This window comes from Carlito syrichta, unplaced genomic scaffold, assembly GCF_000164805.1.
Source record: "Carlito syrichta isolate Samal-C Ts95f unplaced genomic scaffold, Tarsius_syrichta-2.0.1 Scaffold87996, whole genome shotgun sequence".
Lineage (NCBI taxonomy): Eukaryota > Metazoa > Chordata > Mammalia > Primates > Tarsiidae > Carlito > Carlito syrichta.
The window spans coordinates 107,869-115,474 of record NW_007032092.1 but is presented as its reverse complement, the minus strand read 5'-3'; the positions used below and the strand labels follow the sequence as shown (position 1 = coordinate 115,474).

Below are 7,606 nucleotides of genomic sequence, written 5' to 3'. Positions count from 1 at the left end.
GGGGAACTGGATGGTTTTTGGTGGGGGGCTGTCTCTGAGCCCACATGCTCTTGATGACTTTGCTGGCAAAGGAATTTGCCAAAAGCAACTCTCCCCCTTGCACACACAGGAAACCCCAGGCCAGCAGACTCCTTCAGCCACCCAACAGCCCCAGCAAAGCAGGGTCTCATTCTGTCTCTGCCTCCACCTACCACCCTGAGACACCACCCCAACTGGTGCCTTGCTGTGACTTTCCATCTCTGTATGTGCTGTTTTGTTTTTTGTTGTTGTTGTTGTTTTTGCCTTGTAGTAACTCAGGTTGGTGTGTCCCAAGGACATAATATGTGCCCAGACCCTGGCATACCCGAAAGGGGCAAAAGACTAGGCTCGGATTTCAGGTAAGAATGAATTGGGAAATTTCTGATTGCAGGAAGGGTGGGTGACCTGGCTGAGGCAAAGGCAAGGCTGGCCTTCATGGAGGTGGAAATGGGGGGATGGCATGGTTACAGAAATAGACACTTTCTGGAGAAGAGCTTGGCCTTTAACATTCTCTCCTGGTCCAGTCCTTAGAGTGGTGCCCTGCCTTAGGGGGCTGCTGTAGACTCCTGGTATTAGCCAGCAAGCCTATGTCCCCAGGGTGCAATGGACTGGCATCTCAGTAATGACATGCCTGGAGGCAACTCACACCTGTGACAATCTAGGAGACCCTAGGGCCCTGAGACCGTATGTTTTGCAAAGTTTCTGACTATTCAGGCATCCTCCCATAATTATCTATTTTCCTTAAAGTTTATGGGTGTCCTCTACCCACTCTCAGCTGCCCTGATACTTATCTCAGAGGATTGCTGTTTTGCTCACAAAGTCACCTTTTACCTCAATCCTAAAACCATTACATGGTCCAAAAAAAAAAGAGAGAGAGAAAAAAAAAGAAAACGAAGAGCAGATTTTTCTTCCAGTGGAGATTTTAAGAGATAAAACAGTGGAGTGGAGAGTAAGGGCCAGACGGAGAATGATGTTAAGTGTGGTGCTTCTTCATGGAACCAGGAAGGACTCCAGGCGGGGCTTGGCAGACCCAGAGATTGAGCTTACAGACACAACTTGTCTCCCAGGTTAGGATCCAGCGTCCAGTTCACCTGCAACGAGGGCTATGACCTGCAAGGGTCCAAGCGGATCACCTGTATGAAAGTGAGCGACATGTTTGCAGCCTGGAGTGACCACAGGCCTGTCTGCAGAGGTGAGGGTGCCCCAGGGAAGGGAGGCTGGCCAGAGAGCTGTGCTGGACCTGAAGGACAAGCCCTACTCACCATATCTGAGGCCCAGGCTTTCATACAGACTGGTTCCCCTCCTTCCCTGCATTTGTTCATTAATTAACACACTTAATCAGCACTTTCTCAGTATGAAGGCCTATACTAGGATCAGAGATACAAAGGTAGGGAAGATAGGCATGGTCCTTGTCCTGCATGGATCTTATACTCTAAAGGGAGAGGCAAGTATGAAACAGATTGCTAGCTATTACAACCACACATAGATAGGAAAGGAAGTCATCTTTTATACAGTCACCTTGAATCCCTCCATCATAACACATGTACATCCAGAACCCTCAATCCCAGGCCCTTGTTTCTTTCCCACACCTGTCACTCAGCTATGCAGAAGAGACATGGACCATGGTATCAAAAGGCTACTCTGTGGGATTCTCCTAACTTCACGCCTGGTCATCTGATTTTCAAGGGCCCTGCCGCCCACATTCCCAGGCATCACATGAGCCAAGGCTGGCCTGGCCTAGCCACAGCCCCCAGATAATCTTAAAATATCAGAGCTGAATGTACTCCTGCATGGGGCAGGGCACCAGCTGGTTTTGTAGTAGCAAAGTCTCTGACCTTATTCCTCAGGATACCAGCAAAGACAGGCCCTGGGCACTAAGTTGTTTGATAGCCTTTAAAAGCCATCAGGTGCCCTTTTGAGTGCCCCTTTGGAAGAGAAGGTATGTTGCCCACTATAAAGTTATAGTTTGGAAAACTGCCAGGGGAGGCGGGGGTGGGATTGGCAGTAGTGGAAAACTGCCCGGGGGGGGGACACCTTGTCAACAAGGGTACCAGCATAATGAACATTTGAATACCTAAACCTGAAGAGTACCCCACATCTTTAAAATAAATAAAATTTAAATAAATAAAAATAGTACCCCACAACTTTACAAAAAAAAATTCAGTGTGTCTGTAAATGGTTCAACTTGTATCAAATGTTGTCACAGGACTCGTATTTCTCTGTTATCTTTAAAATGTTTGTTGTATTCTTTGTACAGAGAAATACTAGCCATACTTCTTAAACTTCACACAACAAAATTTCATTCTGGTTAAAAATAAACAAATAAAATAAAAGCCATCAGGTACCCTTTTGAGTGCCCCTTTGGAAGAGAAGGTATGTTTCCCACTATAAAGTTACATTCTAGGTCCTTCTGATCTAAGAAGGAGATTCTTTGCCTCTCTCTCTCTAAGTATATGCATCAAGATGAAATTCATGCAGAGTAAGAGGCATCTAGAAAAAATAATTTAGATTATTATTATACTGGGGACGGGATAAAGTTGGAGCTGAAACCACTCCATTTTCAAAAATGGAGTAATCTACAAGAGGGTCATGAAAACATCTTTCAACTAAGCCTTAGATTTATTCATCCGCACTCAAATTTGAGGCAGCCATGACCTACAACTTATAATGTGCTTTGAATTTCCACTGATTTTAGCTATATTATTTCAAAGATTCTACATAGTTATTAGGTTTTCTAAAAATCAAACAACAAAAAGAATTCTTGTTATAACTCCCAGCAATTAGGAAAATCACCTATTTCCCTAAGCTTTTCTTACCTGTAAATGTAGCTCATAGTATCTACCTTTCCCTTCTTGCATTTAATGTGGAGATCAAATGGAGTCATGGATGTGTAAACACTTTATGAAATGGACAGTGCTAAAAGGAAACAAAAATTCTCCTGTTAGTAGAATAAGAGTGTATAGGGGAAGGACTTCTGTTTTGTTCACCGCCTAAAACAGGGCCTGGTGCATAGTAGGTGCTCAATAACACATGTTGAATGGCTGGTGGAATGAATGAATCATTGAATAGCACACTATTCCAGTTCCAGGGAGCCAAGACACCAGCTGTGCAGAGAGGCACAGAATTATCAAGTCTGAGGATCAGGGACCCTTGCCAATTTTTCGTTTCAGAATTTCTTTTGAGAAACCAGCATAATAATGCCTGTAGGCAGTGGGGGGATCTGATCTCTCCGGGTCGTTTCCACTCATTCCATCCTCACCATTGTGAAAATGGGGAAGTCAAATCCAACAATTATCACTTTTTAGCTGGGTGTCCTTGAGCCAGTTTCTTCACCTCTCAGGATCTTTTTTTTTTTTTTTCCTACCCAAAGGTGGTGATAAGAGAACATGGCTTCATGACATCACTTTGAGGACTTGATGAGGCAGTGCTTTCTAGAAGTGATGCCAGGGCATCTGTGAGACTTATGTGCACACATGTTTAGCTTAACCTGCTGGGCAGTCTCCCTATAGCTTCCCTAAGCCCTGGAGCAAACCTCAGCCTCCAGATGTTGCAGTTTCTTTTAGAAGCCTCTTTCCTCGCTGTCTTGTCCAATCTTATTGCAATCACACAGTTTGGGAGTCACATAGACTTTGATCTACATCACAACTCTGATACCTATTAGCTTGCTGGCCCTGGGCGGGTTCCTTTATCTTTTTTAGCTGCAGGGCCCTCATTTGTGAACAGGGAAAACAAAACCTTCCCTGCCTACTGGCTGGAAATTTAAACAATTAGTTTTATAGAAAGTGATCAGCACTGATGGTGGTGGATTCTCAGCACTGGTTAGCCGTCCTACCTTTTTCCCCCTCTTTTTTTTCTTCTCCCATAGACCATTGCGAGGGAGAAAGAGAGACAGCTAAGTCTCCTGAACTTGAGTGATCTGTCCTTGGCTTCCCTAAAGGCCAAGATCTGAGGCAGATGTTAGATTTGAGTCTCTTTATTTTGGAAGTTTTTAAGAATTTTTTTTTAAGACTTTTTTTCAATGAATTGCAATTACTATTCTAATTGCAATTTTTAGGAGAGTTTAGGTGAACCCCACTTTAAGGATAAAAAAGAGCAAAACTCTTTCAATTCCAAGAAGTTCCACTAATAAGCAGGTTACCAAAAGATCACATTCTAAAATGGATTTGCCACCATACATAATGGTATTATTTTTCCTTTAATACATTTAAAATATGATTTGATTTGAAATATTCATTTTTCCACACAATTAATTCTACTAAAACACGGTACCTGACAAATAATAGGTTCCCGACAAATGTTTGAGGACCACCTGAATGACTCAGTGATTGAAATGAATGAACAATATGGGACTGTGCCCTCATTTTGGAATTTGAAATGAGGTATTCACAAGTCTTTCTTTTATTTCCCTCCCACCAAAAGAAATAAGCTTCTCATACGACTCCCAGAAAATTTTGATCATGCAAAGGAGATTGAAGGCAACGTGAAACACTGTTAAACTAAGTCTGTTCAGCCCCAGGTATAGGCAGGAGGATTTAACATAGGGCTTGTTAGACTTATTTTCTATATGGAGCCCAATATTTAAAAATAAGTCTTTTTCAGAACCCCAATAAATAAAATAGATACAAATGGAATTTCTCTGATTAAAGTGGGGGCAGAGGATTTAGAGTTGCCCATTCCCTCACCACTCTCAGCAGCCCTGAGCCCTGGTACTCCCAGGACTCCAGGGAACACTGTACACCACTGGTATAATGAAGAAGACCAGATTAACAACCAGGAAGCCGTGCTCGGTGGCTCAGCCTGTAATCCCGCGCCTTGGGAGGCTGAGGTGAGTGGATTGCCTGAGTCCGCGGGTTCGCCTGGGCAATTTGGCGAGACCTCATCTCTACAGTAAATAAAAACCAGCCGGGCATGGTAGCGTGCGCCTGTAGTTCCAGCTACTTGGAAGACTGAGGCGGAAGGATCGCTGGAGCCCAGCAGTTGAGGCTGCGGTGGCCTCCAGTCTGGGCAACGGAGTGAGACTCCAACTAAAAAACAAAAAAACAAAAAAACCGGGAGACCTGGTTTCCTGTGAGCACAGATTAGTGTAGATGGGGGAGAGGGACTGAGTACAACCCCCGATAAGACTCTCATAATTAACAAAAAAAACCATATATTGTTTTTCCTTTGTGTCTACATCTATTGCTATATAGCTACCTAGAATAAAAGCCTTTTTGGTGGATAGAACACCAGACTTGGGACTCAGAGACCAAGTTCAACTTTCAACTTTGCTGTTAACAAACCATATGTCACAGGGGAAATCACTGAAATGTTTTGAATCGTTTCCCTTGTCTGTAAAATGGGAGTGAGCCTTGAGAAGTACAGCACAACCCAGGTTGAATTCAATGCAATGAAAATTACAGGTGGCTGTCTCCTTGGTGGCCTTCATTGGATCAATTTCTTGGGAATACCCCTTAAACACTATTGTCCAGAGTTCTGTTTTCATCACTCTCCTCTCTCTTCTCTCTTCTCCTGTCTTCTGTTTCCTGTCTTCTCCTCTGCACTTATTCTCCCTGATGATGCCCACTGACTGTGCAAGGATACATGCCCCATTGCTCCAGCCTTGAGCATGTTCCTGAATCCCTTACCTACATGTGCCTCATGATAAAGCTCCCATTTATTAAACTATTTATACTTGTATAAAGCATCGCACTAGGCATTTTTCATAATTCCTTTATGAGGAAAGTGGCAATAACCGTATTTTATGTTTCACTGGAGCTTAGAGTGGTCAGCCAACTTGCCCAAGGGTACAAAGCTAATCTGTTGAGCTGAGTGTCACACCCTGACTCCAAAGGCTGTATCCTACTTCTACTTGAAAATGCATCTGGACATTCTTCAGAGTCAACCATGTGGACCAACTCCCCCTTCACCCTCCACTCCCCACTTTTTGGGGTAACTTTTGATTTTGGTATAATTTTCAATCTACAGAAAAGTGGAAATTCATGTACAAAGAACTCCCACACACCCTTTAAAACAACTACTTTTAAGAAGTTACTGGAGAAGAAGGAATCTGAGAAGAGTCAGTCAGAGAGATAGGAGAAAAGCCAAGAGGCATCATTGAAGCCAAAGAATATGAAGAGGGTCAGTAGGGTCGAATACTCCAGAGAGGAAACGTATACTCATGACTGAAAAGTAACCTTTGGGGTACTTTGTGGCTCAACCAAGGATTGAAACTTTAAAGTTATCTTTGCAAGAAATTGGCAAAGGAACTGAAAAAAGACAGGGGAGATGACTGACTTGGACTGAAGCTTCAATTATCATGGCAAACCATGAATCAACTTCTCCTGGCAGCTCCCAGGCCTCCAAGATTAGGAATAGAAAAGGTGAATGGTAGAATTGACCAAAGATAGGCATTTCGCCAACAGATATGAGAGTATTGAGGGAGCTCAAGGTATTGGTGTGTTGTCTGAGGCCCAGAGTGGGTGGTGAAAGAAGGGTCAGGAAGGGGTTGGTAGAGGGGAAGAGCTGGACAGGCCTATGAGGTAGGACCATAGGTGCATCGAGACCAAAGTCACTCTGCTGAGAGCATAGGCAGTTAGGGAAGGAATGGAATGATTGGGTGTAAGATCTGAGGGCTAGACTTTCCTGATTCCTAGGTCAGCAGAGTCCTATGTGTAGCCATGGACATGGTTGGCCTTTGGATTAAAGAAGGGTGGGGTGCCAGCTCTCATGAGAAGGGCAAGTTAGCCTCCAAAAGAAGGAACATCTCTCTGCTGGAACAGGAGGGAAGAAGAAATCGAACACATAAGCAGACAGGATTGTTCTTTGAGAAAGTGGGAGAAAGGATGTGTCTGCCAGGTGGCTTTGGTTTTCTCCAAAGAGTGAGGCGAGGTAATCAACTGAGAGTAAGGGGAGGTAAGTGGAAGGGTGAAAGGTTGAGGGGCATGTAGAATGCAGGGAGAATGGGAGTGTGAGCTAACAGAGCTAAACAGCAGAGTCTCTGGGCAGTAGCTAGGATTTCTTTGAGATAGGTAATCTTGAGTTCATAAGGACACCATGAGACCTTGCTAGTTATGAGATTTTTTTCCAGCAAAGCTCAGCCATATGGGGACAGGTATGAAGAATGTAGGTAGAAAGACAATTCATGTCTTCTAGGCAACTGAGTAAAAGAAAAAGAAGCAAGGGACTTGGACAAATTTGAAAAAAGACCCTAATGGTGGTCCATGGGAACTAAGTTGGGTAAGAACAGAAGAAAAGACAGGAAAGGATGGTGGTTAGAGAGAAAATATTAGTGTCAACAGGGTGGAGGTCTCAATAGAGCAAGTTGTGTCCTTGTCAGGGTTCAGCAAACACCCACCTAGAGGGTGGGAGCAAGAACTTCAGTACAGAAAGCTGCAGAAGTGATGGCCTGGGAGGAGGAACCAGGCTCCAGTCAAGGCAGTGGGAGCAGAAGGTTCAGAAAGGTGTCACAGCTACAAGCAGAGGTTTGTTTGCTTTAGAATTGACGGTAGGAGGTGGTTCCAGAGAACTATGGAAAGGGCAGCAAGGGATGTCAGTAGGAGGAAAAGCAAGGGAAAGCAGTGTGGAACAGGGTAGGCATAAGATTTGAGGG

General features: G+C 44.0%; 1 pseudogene; it reads left to right on the top strand.

The window, feature by feature from the left end:
- The first annotated feature begins 257 nt into the window (after positions 1–257).
- The window catches only part of LOC103260065, a 45,894-nt pseudogene continuing 38,545 nt past the window's right edge, over positions 258–7,606 (top strand).